This window comes from Topomyia yanbarensis, chromosome 2 (genome assembly GCF_030247195.1).
Source record: "Topomyia yanbarensis strain Yona2022 chromosome 2, ASM3024719v1, whole genome shotgun sequence".
Lineage (NCBI taxonomy): Eukaryota > Metazoa > Arthropoda > Insecta > Diptera > Culicidae > Topomyia > Topomyia yanbarensis.
Window position 1 is genome coordinate 147,614,716 of NC_080671.1, and position 18,896 is coordinate 147,633,611.

Below are 18,896 nucleotides of genomic sequence, written 5' to 3' on the forward strand. Positions count from 1 at the left end.
CGATGACCTTTTACCCAACAAATGAGCAACAAAATTTATTAAACGAAACACTAAAAACGGCTAGTTGGTACACAGTCATCTACAAAGTTGTATTAAATTCTTCTACATTACCTACAGTAGTTGATTTCTATCTTAGAGATGTGAGATGGACTTATATAATTTATTTTCTTTTTCTTCTAAAAAGTCAACAGGTAGGCAACCGAAGCTGTTAAACTAATTTTCTAGTCTCTAGGAGTAGGACTAGGGGTTAGGAGATTTTAACCCTTTCTAACAATTTAGTATAAATTAAATTCCACCGCAAAATCTAAAAAAAAAATCCGATTTTATCCACCTATCAGTGAGATAAGACATTTCTTACACACATCACTGTTTTTTTTTTAATTCGTTTATTTGGCACGGCTCCAGGCGTTAGCTTCACGGAACCGTGCGTCTTTTATATGTTTACCTGAGATAAACAATAAAAGTAATAAACAATTAATACTAAGATCGATCCCGTACACGCGATTTACCATAGCGCGCGGCGATCCGTTTTCGTGTCGGAGAAATAGTTGCATCCACATCAACTGTATCATGGGGGTCATTCATATATCTGTCGTCGTCGCACTTGTCCGGGTGATCATCGGGGTTACTGCCTTGATGTTCGCGATCAGGTGCTGTTCTTAACTTCTTTCCCTTTCGGGTCGCGAACATGAACCCGTCCGTCATTGCTAGTAGCTGCCTCATTGATGGTACTAGCTGCTGAGTTTGTGGTACTCGACGCGGCCTTCGCAGTTGTCATTATTGCTTGAACAGCAGCCACAAATTTGGCAACCGTTTGTGGCTCAGGGAATATTGGAGACTGAGTGTTGGTATTTCTTTCTGTAGATGAGCTTTTCTTAGCGGTTTCTGGGCAGGGTTGTCCGTAATGTGCCGTTTGTTCACAGAACTGGCACGTGTTAGTTTGTCCTTGATATGTACATAGAGTTCGCTGTATAATGGTATCTTCCCCTTCTGTTGTGTATTGCAGGGTAAGGAAGGAGGGAATGGGTTGGTCTACCCGCATTCTCACCACAAAAACACCATTTGAAACACCTGGAAAGTAGTGCCTCCACGTATCCTCCGTAATGGATTCCACTTCTCCGAAACATGACATGAATCTTTTAATGGACACTTTGCAAGTACATGGTGCCAAATCATGTAACTTCACTTCCACGTTTCCGTTATCCATATACACAGGGATCTTGATTTTAGCGGTGTCACAATCCAGCACATGTTTCAAGTTGTTTTTCGAAATGAATCTTTTCGCCTGGGCGAATTTGATGAATGTCAATGGCCACCGTATTAGACCGAAGAATCACATTTTGTTGATGAGGCTCAGTCATCTTGATAGATCACCACACAAGAATAATAGTAACGGTTCTCTTTGTTCGTCAGACAATGCGCACAAGAAAAAAGCAACTGTTTGCGCTGGCTTGGGTAGCAGTAGAAAGCACACTGGTATTGTGACTGACCCTTGGTGGTTGAGAATGGACTGAAACACATCACTGTTGTATTATTCATTAGTTTGCCAAACACACGCAAATTTGGCAAGCAACTAGATGTGAGATAAGCACAGTTTCGAGTCCTGCGCGAATACCACTTCGAATAAACTGAATAAATTAAAGAAAAATAATAAAACAAATAAAAATTTAAATAATTATGAAGCAAAAAGCTATTCATAAAATGGATAGAATAAATAATATAAATTTAATTAATAAAATAAATAAAATTAGCTCAAAGGAAAATTAGACAATATTAAAAAAGTTATGAAATTAAGATAGTACATTAAATTGTTTCAAGCTAACAAACTGTCATCCAATAATAAAAAAGAACTGACTAAACCGAATTGATAAAGTAAAGAAACTGAATAAAATATATGAGCTGGGAAAAATTAACAATTTAATAAAATGATTAAAATAAATGAAATAAATAATATGAACAAAACCAAAAAATATATTGCAATTATAAGAAAAATAATATTTTTTTTGTTTCAATTATAGAGGTTTTAACCTTAAGGTCATTCGCCTCTTCGGGTTAGAAATATCTCTTAAGAAAAATTTCTAACCCTATATGCGTGGTCGGGACTCGAACCCAGGTGCGCTGCGTACAAGGCAATTGATTTACCAACTACGCTACACCCACCCCCGATAAATAATATGAATAATATGGATAAAATTAACCCCTTCATATCTAATATTTTTCAAGCACATATATGGTTCCAAAACCATTTTTCTGAAAAGTGTTACAGTAAAGAAATGCGAAAAACCTGTTTGATCAAGATAGATGCTTATCTAGCAGTGTGAGAAACTGCTCAATTTTTACATACCGATCCTTAATACCCATCTCCTGCAAAATTTTCAATAATTCGATTGAGCAGAAAAGATAGCCGAAAGCCATTGATACATTGATAAAATTTATCAGTTTTCAACAATATTTCAAGACAACGAAGATATATCAAAATATAATTTTTCACCGATAACTGAAAATGTCTCTGGCAGCACTACTCTAGTGTAATCCAATCAGGACAATTGCAATAACTTCAGTTCTACGGATATTTCTTGTAACTATTAGCGTTCAAATAACGTTTTCGTTCCTCTTTTCTTTACGGTGTTTTAAGATTATCTAATGTTTCTACAGTATTGATGGGCCTTATTTAGTCATCATGAAATCTAGAAATCAGGAATTTGTCTTGGAATTAAAAGATGTCATTTTGGTCACAGATATCTGAAAAATTATTTTTGTTCAGAATAGAAATTTCAGGTTCAGTATTTTAACGCGTAATTGGAAATAGTAAACTGAGGTAAGACCACCTGTAAATAGTATTCATTTGCATTGAAGTGAAGTAGAAAAGAGTGTCAAGTGTCAAGGTATTATATTATTGTCGATGGTACAAAAGCCGTACATTCAGTCGATTACAATGCAGTCTCTTTCCACCCATCCTTATCACTTCAGAATTGTTTCGTTCGGAATTCTCGTTCTGATGATATCCCTAATAAACATCTTATGATCCAAGCCATAACCTGTTCAGGGTATAATCCAAACAATATGTGGAATCGTTGGATTATATGGGTTAAAGCTCGCGAATATTTTTTTTTATTAGGGATGGGTTTATGAGTCCTACACAAAACAATACCATGACAAAGGAATGGTTCAAACTACCGGAATAAGTATTTAAATTCATCGAAAAGCCAGTGGCCATTGAAAGGGTCACTGGACTGCTTTTGAGATACGAACATTCTTGAAATTACAAGTCGTATTTTTTCACAAATAAATATGTTTTTAGTCACATTGATCATGAAAAATGTATATTGGGGTTTTCAGTACAACTCAGTATCAATTGTAGCTACACAGTAATATGTATGTCCTAAATTCAGTGAGATCAACTATCTGTCCAATTCATAAACTGTGATTGTAATCCTCGCTAATTTATGTGTAGAATATGGAGCACTCAAACGAAACGTCTATTGAATTGTCCAATGCCTGTACTAATTCTGGCATTGAAGCTTCAATTGAAGCGTTCTCAGTATAAGGCAAATTTGGGCAATTGAAACCATCGTTATAAGTTAAAAGCATCCTTTCACTGGGATGCAAGTATAGTTCGATAGTTCAGGGGTCTTTGGGTGCCATTTTTCCCGTGTATAATTTGTGGATATTTTTAGAATTTGATCCGTTATTTTTTAACAAAAGTGCATTTCAATGCAATGAATCTGCATTTTTAATAATATCAACCCAAATCAGGTGTTCGTGGGATGTCTCTTTTCAACATGTTTGTCTTCAAACGGTTTTTGGTCATATGACTCTGCTTAGTGCAATGTTTCGCAAGGAATAGCTCTTCATCTTCAGAGGAAAGCAGGGTTTGAACCAAAATTAGTTATAGTTTTCTCATAATACAAATATTTTGCAAATTTTGACAGAACCACAAATATTTTCTTTTTCAAGTAGAATGTAATATTTAGTTTGTTTCCACAAGTGGCTCTGCCCTACACTAAAATGGAGAACTCTTTATAGGGAAAGGGAAACAGAAGACAAAAATAGGTTGGTTTTCATTAACCTGAACAAATACATAGGAAAATTAAATTAGCTTGGAATCTAACAAATATTTCAGATTAGTTGAAGATCTTATGACATATCATATAAATGGATTTGGAAATATCAGGATAGATCTTAGTCGTGACAGTTGCCACAAACACGATATAGGAGAGATCGATGGTGGGTGGGATGACAAGTGAGAAATGGTAAATGATGGTTGGTGCTGTGACATTATTTTTGTATATAGGACGAAATTTTGATTCTTTACATCAATATTATACATAATGCAACTGATAATTTTTACGCCATAATTAATGTAACATAAATCTTGCAAAAGAAGATAAACTTTCACTAAAATTTTGGTATACAAAAACACAGTTGCTCTTGGTGATGCTACGAGTATAATATGAATATGAATTATGTTAGAAATCTATTTTCTCACTACTAGGTGGATTACTTGGTGATCTGCGCATTCATATACCATCCAACGACTATCTCACGACTATACGCAATGCTTAATCCAACGAACAATAACATCAACTCTGGACAAATGTTTACTTTGAAATGAATTTACACATTGTTTTGTCTTTAAAGTGAACTATCGTAACACATTTTTAAAATTGTTAATTAATTATTAAGTAAATTCACAAAATGTTTTCGGAATCGATTTTCTTGAATCACGCAGATGTGTTTTCATACCCTGATATTCAAAATCGGTTTAGTTTTGCCCCTAAAACACCACCGATCTCATTTTTAGTTAGGAATAAAAATACAAAATGTTTAATATCCCCGCCGTTCGTGAACGGATTTTGACAATCTATAGCTTGTTCAAAAGGTATTTTTACAGTTTTCTAATTGTGTGCATATTATACGACTGCATTGCTTTGTTCGAAAGTTATTTGTTTTAAACCCTTTGTGTTTTGACAAAATCATCTATATCTCAGAAAGCAAACAACATATCGAAAAACAAAAATAATAGTGACAAAAATGGCAACGTTAGGCCTTTGATTTCAAACTAGTTTCGTTAAAATCGGTTCAGCGGTTACCCACACACACATACAGACGTTGTCCCAATTTGTCGAGCTGAGTCGATTGGTATTTGAGATTCGGTCCTCCGGGCCTCGGAAAAAGTTTTCAAAGTTCGAGCGAATTCTCTACATTTCTTTTGTAAGAAATGTAAAATGAAGGATTACACCACTGTATAGTACGAAAAATAAGCATATTTCAGTAGGGGAAACCGAAGAGAGTAAAAACAGAGCAGAGTTCAAACAATACCTATTGCTAGCGAAACCAAGTCGTTAGAGATCTCGCCAACATACTCTTGTTTTGCATCTTTCGTATATGTTTAACAATAGCATAAAATAATGTTTTCAAGCAATCCTAGATGGCGGCTGCGCAGCATTTTCCCCTTTTTTGACGTAGGACTACGTCTTTGTTTTCGATATGGGGGTGCACTTTGCAAATTTAACAAAAATGGTATGTAACGAAAAGTGGTCCAATTTTAAACGCTTATAATTCAGCCATCTTACGGTAAATTTTAAATTTTTTTGCGCATATCGCTCAGAAATACTTCTAAGAATAGATTCCAATAGATAAACCCAAAGATTTTTGATATCATGGCATTAAAATTTTAAATAATGTTCAACATAGTTAAAATACTACGCATTTGCACACAGAAGGCTGCGCTTCCCTAGTCTGGCACGACAGATTTATGTACCTAACGCGCAACGCTTCTATGAATGACGTCATCATCGACTATTTAAAGAGCAGATTTGGTCGGGCAAGCTCAGTTGCCTCTTGGACAGCAGGCAGAGCAGAGCATTGCGCTGCATGCTCCCACAGCCAGTGTAGCAGAGGCTAGCGTCGTGGTACTAGTTATCTCTTTCGCACCACCCATCAGCACCAGCGTTGACTCATTGTGCTTGGTGCGTATCGTCCATTCGTGTACGGACACGATGTACTGGCACAGCTTTTTGATTCCAGCACGGTACACCGTTCGCTTGGGTTTATTGTTTGAGGCGAATGTGTAGGTATATCCAAGTATTGCGTGTATGATAGAAATCTGAGCTTTCGTTGCGCGGAGCGAAAGCTTTCGGTTTTTCTTTGCGTTGTCGTTTCCATGACAGGCTAAGAAGACGAAAACTTTCTTAGCAACAAATTCAAGCGAATGGATAGAAGAAAGAGCAACGAAGGTTTATTATTTACGTTTCATCAATTTATTGATTCCACGAGATTCATTTCCACTCAACCTATCCCACTTAGATTCTACCATTACCACAAAGCCTATTTATGAATGGATGCACTGTTACTCAAAAAATCGCTGCAAAAAATCCATCTAAGTCCATCCATAGAACTATTTTCGATTCTTGTATATGTTTTGCTTCGATATATGATTAAGACCACTGCATTCGCTACATTTATGTGTAGGGGAGAGAGGGTAACAGTGGATCAGCAGGAACTATGAAACATTCGCAATAAAATCACAATGCATGATCGCAATCGTCTAATTCCCTCATATTTCACAATTTCTAATTCTTTACACGTGTTGCTATATTTTGGAAGAGATCTGCTAACTCTATCTCTTTTAATGGATATTTGTTTGTTTTGTGATAGCCAGAGTAAATTTGCAATGATAAACATTATTCCATCTTTATGAATTACCATTCATTGAATAAATGTTTAGTCTATTGCTATTTATAGCAAATTTTATGCTCAACATTTGCCGCGAACAAAGTTTTTTGGTAACTACTCATGGTTCTGTGTGATTTCACAATTTTCATGAATAGACCCATTGGGTAACTGTGAAACGATGGCGTATGGGGAACAGTGATTTTTGTTTGTTTTTGTGGTCTGTCTCAAAATGTCAATGGGTTCCGATTTTCCACACTAAATACTACTCATATAGTGCAAAATTAGTAAATTTGGCCAAATTTTGTAGAAATTGTCTCTTATTTCAGGATTGCAGCTAATATGCATATATGGTGGTTCGATGTTACGCGATGATATAGTGGATTCTTTCGTAAACAAACGATTTTCGCCTCAATATAACTTTAATTCAAAGCGTTAGGATCATTCTTCGTCAAAACAAAAGAATAAAATTTATAAGTAGAATATTTCACTATAGATGACATCGTGTTTCATAGTTCCTACCCATGGGGCACACTGATACATTTTACCACCAACTGTTTATTATCCAAAAAATGTTATTTCCCGTGAATTTTACCAGCTGGAAAAAATATATGTATTAGTTAACAACATAGTGGCACTATGTATCACTTTTGATTACACAAATAACATGTATTATCATCAAAATTAAATTGTAGAAAAAATGTGTTTCATTGTTACCCTCTCTCCCCTACTTTAGGAAAATTACAATAACGGCGAAATAAAACTATAAAGCTTGTCCTATACATGAACTGTGACTGTATTGTCTAAACATGATTTTTAAGCATCGGTCTGGTTGTTTACCGCACACAATAGAAAACTTTTTAAAATTTTAAAGCAGTTCCAGATATTAGTTCAGTTTTCCATCGCAGTTTTCTGTCTGCTTTCTTTAATCGGATTCGATCGCTCATTGTAAATAAAATGACCTGATGAGCAAGACGGTTTGATTCATTAAGTGAACTGTAGAAAGAAATGTTTGATTAATTATTAATCCAAATGTAATAAGAAATTAAATATTTCACGTATTGCAGTCCTACGTCTGCAATTCGTACAACCCCATAGGGCTGTCCCTTGTAGTTTTTTCTTTGAAAAAGGTTCACTTTATTGAAACTTAATCTCCCGTAATTTTTAACCTAGATCTTAAAGCTCGACAGTAAGCTTAGGTACCCTATGTACGTCGATGGAAATAGTAATTTTGAATATTCTACTGTGAAAATTTCAGAACGATCATAAATCATCCGTTCGAGTTACATTTCTGGTCATTTAAAATGTAATATGTGTTGAAGTTTTCAGTACACTCAGGTTATACATAAGATGTGTCGCGGTAGAATTGAAAATTGGATTCCGTATTTGTGACCAATATTTATTTATTTCAGTTCACTTACTTTTAAAATTTTGATTTTCAATTTGTGACTTCCAAAATGTTGCAATTATACAATTAATTATATAAGAATATGTGGATTGATTCTAATATTGATCCTAAATGATATAAAAAAAATCATCAAAGTCAGTCTCATTCAAGTTTTTATCATATTCAGTTGTCGTCCAAATCCACTCCCACTTCATGATGTTTTGATAGTGTTTGAAATGAGTTCAACCCATCACCATGGTCTGGAAAATCCCATACACAAAGCAAATGCTGATGTATTATTGATGTGCTGAGACTATTATGTGGTGTTTGAAATTTGGCGCGAACCACATTCATGGGGTTGCAAGGTGTTCCGTGTCAAATAAACAAAGTAAGGAGTTACACCACTGCACAGTTACCCGGGTTAGAACAAAATGTTGACTAAGGTCAAAATTTTGTCGTTTCGGTTCAAATAACAAGATTTCATATAATATTGTTACACTGAAATCGGTTTTAATGCTGAAATATATTGAAAACAAACATTTACTGTACAGTAGTGTAGCTCAAAAATATTTATTTTGTCGAAGTTCTTCTTTGAAATTTTGTTTTGGTAATTTTCGCGCACTGAATCGTTTTTTATATTAAAACTTATGAGAAAAAACCGTTATTACTCAATGAGTAATAGGCCCCCTATCCTACTACTCATCAATACAAAATAATTATTTTTAATTATATTGTCTTGATGGTTCACAATCATTTTAAGGAAATGTTGGTGCTCTAAATTCCTTTTTAAATATTTAAATACAAATAATGTAAACATTGCTAGTTATACGGATTGCTAAAAAATCAGCACTTTGTCTTTACGTGTCAAATGAGTCTTTCGCAGAAAATTATGGCCCGCTGGACTTATTTTAAATATTGAAACGAATTAAATTACATCTCAATATGGTGCTTAAAAAATGATTATCAAGTTCAAATGGGTGAAATAAGATGTGTTTGAATAATTTTGTAACGTTAAAATAATTAAAATAAAACAAAATACATTTACTAATCAGTAGGGTGAATAACGAATATTTATTTCGTAATGGTTCATATAATATACTAAGAAACTTGACACGCTTATTTCACAGTTTATATAAAACCTATTTTAATGTGCATTTTTGCTCATGTGGTTCATTCAAAAATGATTTAGTGTTGGGTTATTTCCTCTTACCCCTAAGATGAATCAGCACAATACGAATTTTTATCAAGACAGTGATGACATGAAATAAGTGAACGTTAACTCAGCTGTGTTTACTAAATCTGACAGCTCTGGCTAAGTGATCAAAATAGCTACAAAAGCATTTAGTGACGTATTTCAATAGGATGAACACTTTCGCCATCTATGAAACCACAATTTCCCCTCGGATCCTCTCTTTTGTTCGCTAGTTAAAGCCTTATGGAGCATCCTCTCAAAGTTATTTGAAAGTTGTCTATGTATTCCTGTCATTATTCTAGCTATAGAGTGATTATTCAAAATTGATATCTGTAATAACCAGACTTCCCATGAGCATCGATAAGTTCGCAACTATGTACAAAATTTTGTGCTCACGTTCAACCTCAAACAAGCTTTGCCTTTGTTTACAGGTTTGCCTTGAACACCTAACCCAAGAGAACGATGTACAAACTTAGGTTTAAACATCGTGTACGTACAGCGGGTGCGTACACAAGAAAGATACACACAAAACAAAACGAGTGAACGCTAGCGATGATGAGTGAATGAAAGAGAAAACTAACATCAAGAACCACGAACACCGAAAACGTACATGGGGTTCGCTTGTGCAGGCGAACATGTGTACGTGTTTTGTACGCATCGAGTTTGCACACTAAACACGGTATCTCAGGTAGAACAATATTGTCCATGCTTTTCCAAAGGAGACGCACAGTGATCACCTTCCATGCAAAAGTCGGACAAAACCTCAAAAGTTGCCCGAATTTGATAAAAGCTTCATATTAAGGTAATTTTGTGATGCTGAATTCATAGTTGATGTTTATTTTTTGTTTTTGATATTGAAAATGTCTTACTGCACTATCTGGGGCATTCATTCTAAAATCTAAAATCAAACGATGTCACGTTTTTGCGTCACTATTTTGAACGCTAATAACTTTGTTATTTATGAACGGATTTCCGTCTGTTTATCACCAAACAATTCGGAAATAACTGAAATTATGCTATACTGTTTTTGTATTTCAATAGCACATTATTGAAAAACAAGCAAAAATGAATAGATCTCGGAAAACGTGAAAACTCCCATACATCAGTCAATTTATCCCCGGCAAAGCCGTCAATAGGGAGCACCCAAGCAACTCAATCAGATACGGTAGGCTATTTATAGGAGTACCGCGTGTTCGTTTGCGTCAGTCTTTGCTCGATTTTCGCACGACATTCGCATTTCGGACCTGGACAATAATGTCCGGTCGATGAGATAAGTGGTGCATGAGGGTGATGCCATGGCAAACTGTGCATAGACGAACTCATTCGCGTATGGAGTGAAGAGCACGCAATAAGTTCGAGTCGTGTTTACACGATGATTTTCAAAGTGGGTAGGTGGGAGGCCTTTAGTTTGAATACTGCAGGGTGTTTGTATGCCGCTTGTGTGTTTGCGTTGGGAGTGGGACAAATTAATTTATTTTTATGATTGTGTGCGCGTTCGGTTGTTGAGACGTCAAATGTTTTAGTGGTTGGTATATATGTAGGGTAATGAGCCTATTGGCACACACGTTTTTTATATTTCGGATATACGTGATGTGTTTTTGGCACTAAGGTATCTGGCATGTTTCTGTATGTTTAAAGCACAGGTAAACTTAATTGGATTTGCGTTTACTGAAATGCGGTGATGTGTTGAAGATGTTGGTGGGTAAGCGAAGGTTTATGTTAGGACAACTTCAGAATTGATTTTTGTTTTAAAAACGCTTTTAATTCACCTAGCAGTGTGATGATACATTTCTTATAACTCTTATCGCTTTCTTCGGGTATTATATCGATTGAAAGCATTTAGAATTTGATGCTTCGCGATGTTTTTGATAACATATACTACATGGGATAGTGGCAGGACTCAGAGAATCGCTCAAATTAGCATAGGATAATATCAGTGCAATAAATCTCAAAGGTTAAACCAATTTAATGGAAAAGCGGAAACATGGCCCATAAAATAGAAATACAAACGAATTATTGCTAATGCTCCGTTTATAACATATATAAATTCTTCAATCAATGCATTGTGCAGGGAACACTGAATTTTCCTAAAGGGGTTATATTAACATTATTAACAGTACAACATATTAATATATGTTGTGCTAAGTCAAAAAATTCGAAAAACAAATTTTCGAATGGATTTGAAGTTCATACTCTCAATAGCTTTTACTCAAATTCCCAACGCGGCTGAGAACTAAGCACTGAAATTTCAGCTCTTGATATCTTGCTACCTCTGAAGTGCATGCGTGCATAGTTCAAACTTTACTTCGATACCGTAAAATGGGGAAACATCGATCACTTTTTCAAAACTTTTTCGAATAACTATCTTCAATTCACATAGATGAAATGGTTTGCATTTTTAAAACATAGATTGAAAATGTTCAAATTGTTGTGAATTTTATTTCGTTTCACTATAAAAATAAAATTACTTTGTTGTAAATTTTCATTCGTTGTTTTTAGGGTTACTTTGATCAGCAAAATATGTGTTTTGAAATGAGAGATAACGCTTGAAATGTTGTGTAAATTGCATATCTGCAGGCTATTTCATGACCCGATATTCTGACGTCTCGAAGGAGAACAAAATTGCCTGGAAGGATACAGTTGACTTTTATCGTACTTTTTCATCAAAATAGTTGAAATTATATTAAAGAGATTATTGGACAAAAATATTTACGGTTTCTAAAAAAGTGATCAGTTCACTTGAAATTAATTGATTTCATTAATATACAAGGGATTGTTTGAATAGATTTAAATGATGCATGAAAGTTGTATCATTTTCAATTTAGATTTGTCTTTATAAAAGATACATCAATTGACGAAATTATCGTTTCCGATAGATGCTGAAAACGCTTGTTTTTTGACGTAGGACTACGTCTTTGTTTTCGATATGGGGGTGCACTCTGCAAATTCTACAAAAATGGTATGTAACGAAAAGTGGTCCAATTTTAAACGCATATAATTCAGCCATCTCACGATAAATTTTCAAATTTTTTGCCCATATCGCCCCGAAATACTTCTAAGAATAGATTCCAATAGATAAACCCAAAGATTTTTGATATCATAGCATTAAAAAATTAAATAATATACAACCTTGTCAAAATATCGCACATTTACACACAGAAGATAGCGCTTCCCAAGCCCTGTACGACGGATTGGTGTACCTAGCGCGCAACGCTTCTATGAATGACGTCATCATCGACTATTTAAAGAACGGACTTGGCCAGACATGCTCAGTTCCCTGTTGAACGGCTGGCGAAGCAGATCACTGCGCTGTGTTTTTTACAGCCAGTGTAGCTGAGCTAGAAGTCCGTTACACTGGCTGTGGAGGGACGCTACCCTGTGTCGTTCAACAGGCGACCGCTCCAACTGCTTCCTAAATGCCACTGTAATGTTGCCAGTAAATTTTTGGTTTAACTAGCACATGTATTTGCTATTTGCGCTTGAAATTAAGTAATGTAGTGGTAGTAGTAAGCTTCCCATTTTGGTTTAAACGCAAGGACAGTTTTTTAAACAGGATTTGATTAATTAGTTTAGCTCATCTAAGCAATTTTATCAATTCTGTAATTTAAAAGGAATTTCACGGAACTTGATGAATTGGGCCCCACTTGCAACTGGTATAATCAACCTGCACAAAGTGTTGCATAACACAGGGCTGTTTTTTGGAACAAAATGTGTTATCATTCAGCCCTTCGCTATGCAAAATCACGATATTATGACAGATGGGCTAAGCGCGGCCGTTCCTTTCAATCGGGAAAGGCCGCGTGGAATTTTGGTGAAATGCGCTAATAGTATCGTGGTGGTACTAGTTGTCTCTTTCGCTCTACCCATCATCATCAGCGTTGACTTATTTTGCATTGTACGCTTGGGTTCAATGTTTGAGGCGAATATGTTGGTAGGTAGGGGAACTGGCGGTAAAATGAACACGTTAAGCAAAGTCATTATTTTCTAACTAATAAGTGAATGAGATATTACAATCACCTTATATTTCTTGTTAGACATGTTTTGTACATATCTGGTAAAAATACTTCGTCATAAACACATTTTTTCAAACATTCTTGATTTCTTAACATGTCCAAAAATGAGACATATTTATAGCGAGTGGGTAAAATGAACATGTGGCGGTGGTAAAATGAACAGCTTCTGGTGACCTGCAAAATGTCCTGTATGTATGCAATGCGCAGCGTTGGAAAGCATTTTCCGATCAATACTAATATCCCGACAAATCATGAGCTTTGCATACACACAGGGCATTTTGCAGGCAAAAAAAAATTGTCACGGAGGAATTGAATTTTCATGACGTAATATTAACCATTTTACAATCCTGTGGCATCGAAACACATCTACAAACTTGGGGTTATCCATGGGTGTTTGAACTTTTAGGATCTGTTTGAGAGCAACTAGAAAGCTTGTTCTTTACATGAGATGTGATTATATTGTCTAAAATTTGATTTTTCTTCACCGGTCCGGGTGTTTTTTCCCACACTAAAAGTACTAAGAAAATAAATATTTTACATTAAGTAGTATAGTCCTACGTCTACAGTTCGTGCAACTTCATAGGGCTGCCCCTTGTAGTTTTGGTTCTATTTTTTTGTCAGAGGGATTCATCTTATCGTACGTTACTGAAAAAAGCCTCATTTGATCAAACTTATCCCGGTGATCAATGATACCCCATTTTACGGTAATTATTTTGGCTTGTACAAGGATTTGCAGCTCCTATAAATGCTGTTTTACTATTATATCAGTGCATTCCTTTTCTATTTATACCGTCGTTCATTATTCTTTCGCACTTTATATGAAAAATCTTTTAAATAATTCACTTTTTGCTCTTTGCTCCATCGGGCGCAAAATGTCCTCTTATTTAATTCTGCTGATTTCTTAATCGAAAACAGAAAAATCGTTCTGACGACCTACTAATTGCATAACCTAAGGCTATTTAACCCTCCGGCAGTCGCGCTAGTGCATTGAGTGCACGCTGTTTTGTACATCTGGCGAGATTATGTTAAAGCACCAGCGAGTTCTCGTTCAGTGAGCCATTTGCGCGACTTCCAGAGGGTTAATGGAACACTTTTCTGAAATTTTGGCAGAAAACAAAACTACTTGCTTGTTCACCGAGCATTCTGCCCCGTTGCTGTAATGCATTATGTCCCGTTGTTGTGGTACATTTTGGCCCCACACAGGTGCGTATTGCCCCACTTATTTTTAAAAGAGTAATTTTTAATGATTTTGAAAAATTGAATATTTTTCATGTTTTTTAATATTTTACAAAGGGTTATGATTGTGATTACAGAGGAAAACGTTGGCTGGACGATATCATTAATTAAATTCTCCCAATTAATGTTCTATAGCTGAGTTATGATTATATGTCCTTAGGGGATGCGTTTTACCCCATCTTCCCTTATCATTCGTATTTGGCTGCTTGGTGCGAAAAAAGGGCTGTACGGTACCGAAACGGAAATATTTTGAAAGCTGTGCATGGCCGGTATGTATCACTTTGGGTCGTTACGTGCTACTTGCAGAGGCTATCATTTTCATTTCCGATAGGTGGCAGATAGCACACACCACACACACACAAACACACGCGAAAAACCCGATTTTAAATTATCTGACCGAAGCTCGTTCATGATTGGTTCCCGCTAATTTCATACACCATGAGGCATTATACCAGATAGCTCGTAGCATTCTGGCTATCTCCTTTTTCCAAAATGGGAAACAACAGATTTTTTTCCAGAAACGACTGCGACAAACGATTGGTTGAAAATTAGTTTCAAAGGCTTACACAATACACTAGCACATTTTATTAGTACAACAGAAGGAATCCCACCAGACCCGGCCGATGTTGAGGACTTCAGCTTTCTCATTGCAGCTAGAATTCTAATATTAATATTCCCATTAGGAGTCAGAGGCCACGGGATTTTTGAGACACGATTTCCAGCGTATGTGGACAGAACGAACCCATAAGGGCGATGTGTAATGTGTTTAATAATGTTCATGATTTGTGTAGTCAGCTAAAGTCTCGTAACCTACAAGTGCGCACAAAACATACCCTTTATAACTTGCTGATTCTTCTTGTTTCTCTGTACTACCAGTGTGTTTAAGAGAAGAATTCTGCGTTTAATACTCGGCTGTACAATAGAAATTGGAGAATAGCGCAGACGCTTGAACAATGACTTGCACCAATAATTTTAACATGCTGCCAGCGGAAGGCTGATGAAACACGACAAACTTCAGTTGGTTGGACATGTAGCGCGAATGTCGGAATATTGACTAGCTAAAGTTATGCCCAGCGCGCTTCATGTTATCCAAAGACTTTTTCGCGTATGTCGACCATCGCAACACTATATCGTCATCCACAAGGTATAAAGTGCTAATAATTTAGCAAAATTCATACTTTGGTGGTTATATTCTCATGACAATATCCCTTTTCAATTGTATCCAACGAAAGATAAATATCCCTCATCCACAGTCTCAGACCATATTATTGTACGCAAGGTGTTATGTCTATTTGAGTCGATCGAGAAATTCAAATTGTTTTTTTGCGTTTTCTTAATGTACCTTCCGTCATGAATGTTTGTACAAAATTTCAAATGAATCTGACTAGCAGAACTGAAGTTACAGCACTAATTAGCCGAAGGTGTCCTATGACATGAATAACTGTGCAGTTTTGGCGTGTGCAGAGTTTTCCCTAAAAGACAACATGTGCATATATTTTCAATACGTAGGTACCGAATGCACTTTCATTGCACATGTCACGTTTATCAGAATGCGCCTTAGCGTTGGTGTTGGTATTTCACCAGTTGAAATCGCATCTTCTACTTTCGTTTGCATTTCCAATGAAGGGAATGTTACATTTTTGAAGATTTTTGGAGCAATGGCCCATCAGTTTGTCGCAAAGGAGTACAAGGTTAGAGGCTACTAAAGAGGGAAGATTGGCACGTCGTCAACATGGATGATATTCATGATACTATTGCGACCTCAGAAGATAGTCAGTATGGCGTCGGAAAGATGACTACATATGGGTCGAATATTACTCATTTCAGCATTGCAAAATATTGATGTGAAACTTCAAACGCAATGTTGCGGTTTCATTATTTTTAAACTGGCTTCTTCGTGAACGAAGGATTTTTTATTTTCAGAAAAATTATCACCATTTTGTAACAAAACAGAATTTTGTTACAATGTTATAATTCCGGAAGGTTCTACTGCATCGATTTTGTTGTCTAATTCTGGAAAATTTAAGACTAAGAGAAACGAAAGCAATGATATAGAAAAACGGATAGGTATTCTAGAGCGAATCAGTTATAAACTTCAAACGGAAAACTAGAACTAGGCAGACTCATACGGACATGATTGAAAGGAAAAGTGAAGAATCCTTTGCCTTCTGCTGGTAGGAGTTGGGCGTTCCGCCCAAGTCAACTGCGTGGTCGTTGATAGAATATAACTCATCATCATGTTTTACCGCCGACGCCGGCGGTAAAACGTATTTCAATAAATACGTTAGAATGATTACTCTAGGTAAAACAAGGGTTTCGAGATTCTCTGCACCTACCATATTCAAATCTATTACCATATTGTTTCTGCTAATGACAGTCCATTCATACCGCGATGACTTATGGTTGCTATCTATTACTTAATTTATTTATTTATTCTGTTCCCATTTTTCAATCAATCACCGTTGCTGAATGTTAAAGCATTTGATAACATCCAAACAAGAAGAAACACCCCAACTCATATCGTGGCGCAGCTCCTAGTTGCCATAAAACACACATATATTCCTTCGGCTTGTATCATCACTTCCCGCCATCTTCGGCTTCAATGCCATAGCAAAAAAACATGACCTTCCGATGAACCATATTTTGGGCACGAACAGATTCCCCCGGCACACTTCCAACACTTCGTCATTTCACGCATCGAATCATATCAATCACTTACGCTTCATCGGCGTTTAATTGAGAATCAATCCGCCCGGTATCCGGATGAACGAACCCGGTCACAAGGGAACCCTTTTGCTTGGCAATTTTCCCCTGGGCCTATTCCGAAGCAAAACAAACACTTTTTTCACCGGCTGGGTTTCCCTGCTTCAGACGAAGATTGATGAACTCACGCACATTGCACCGAAAAGCTTTTTCAACCTCAGGCATCGCTTGTAACGAACGGCGGTAAAGAGGCTTTCCGCAAAGAGCAATAATTTTCGCGCGCTAACTTTTCCCCGGGTGAATCCTAAGAGGCGTTAGAGGTTAGAGTAAAGTTCCGTGCAACTGACCGGTCGAAACTGAACTTGAACGGCAGCGGCGTTGATGAGGCGCTCGAAAAAAAACAACTGACGATGTTCAAACTTTGACGGGGCCGCACCGACACACACTCTCGCAGCGAGGATCGTTCCTTCCTCCTCTGACCGTGTACCTATAGTGTAGTTTTTCTTTCGATTCAAGAAGCAACAGTGGTAGACGCAACGCGCGATGCGACAACTTCGATACGGACGCCGCCGCTCACGTGCCACCAACTGTTATGATTGTACCGGGGCGGTAGTCTCAACATTACACAGTCAGTGGACATCAACATCATTATAATCATCCTCCGAGGTAACATTTGAATACTTATCGCAACGATTGATTCGGCTTCTAGGCAGTACATGAATGGGGAATGGTATCGTTTGAATTCGGCGGTGTGTTCTTGACTAGCTGGCAAGGGATGAATTTTAATAGGAGACCTGGCGTAAACGTAATTTTTTGCTTGCTTATTTCGATACAATAGGAACGTGGTCGTATGGACACGGCGAATGGCTTTTAATGTAGATCATAGATTACAGAGTTTGTATAACTGGAATAAATGACAAAGTCCAGTTAGCAGAATGTCCATTTCTATTGTTAGGAGTTCTGCGATTCTTATTCAATAAACACAAGCAATAAACCAGCATGCTTGAAAACCCGGGTGAGACGTCTACTGCGTTTGCATCAATGGCAATTCAACCCCGTACTAATTCGATTCATCCCTGCTGAGACTGATTCTAATTAAACCTTGTAGGATCAATTAGCCGCCCCGTTGAGGCCATCATTTAGTGCGAGAACGACCGAAAGTAGTGAAGAAAAACACTTTTCTTGGTGTGCTGCGGAAGGGGTGATAAATCGAACAGTCGGACGTAAGGCAGCAGTGGGTGGCCGACAGCAGCGAACGCTAGCCAATGCAGCGTTGTAATAAGTATACTTGATAGTCAACCAATGAAGATACAGGAAGGAAACCGAAGACGAAATAGAATTCAAAACGTGGCATACACATACTATCACGTAGCACGAACAAAGCCGAATTCTTACAAAATGTGTCCCGAGGGTTGGTGTAATTAGCTTCCTTCCACACCCACCGATCATAACTGGTGATAGGTCCGACAGGACGGATCAGTTGTGTTGTGTTGTAGATGGTTAAAACCGACACCTTAGCTTAACTCTTTTTTTTTTTGGGTTACCACAAAATCAATAAAATTATAATTTATACACAGAATTCTTCTTCGGAAAATTCTTAACAAGGCTTAATTTTGTCAGCGCTTCGAAAAATGAATTTCATTAAAAACAAAGTGGCATCTTCATTCGTTTTCGAGCTCTCCATCGAGAC

General features: G+C 36.7%; 1 protein-coding gene across 4 annotated transcripts in view; it reads right to left on the reverse strand.

Moving 5' to 3' along the window:
- Positions 1 to 18,896, reverse strand: part of LOC131681668 (cyclic nucleotide-gated cation channel subunit A) — a 651,507-nt gene that overhangs the window by 253,937 nt on the left and 378,674 nt on the right. Inside the window, exon 1 of one of the 4 annotated variants that reach the window (XM_058962618.1) lies at positions 17,399 to 17,758. The exons of 1 other annotated variant lie outside the window; for it this stretch is intronic. The gene's annotated coding sequence lies outside the window, so the exon portion shown is untranslated. Of the gene's footprint in view, positions 1 to 17,222; positions 17,759 to 18,896 lie in introns of those variants that run through there. 2 more of the 4 variants (XM_058962617.1, XM_058962616.1) reach the window with 2 other exon arrangements.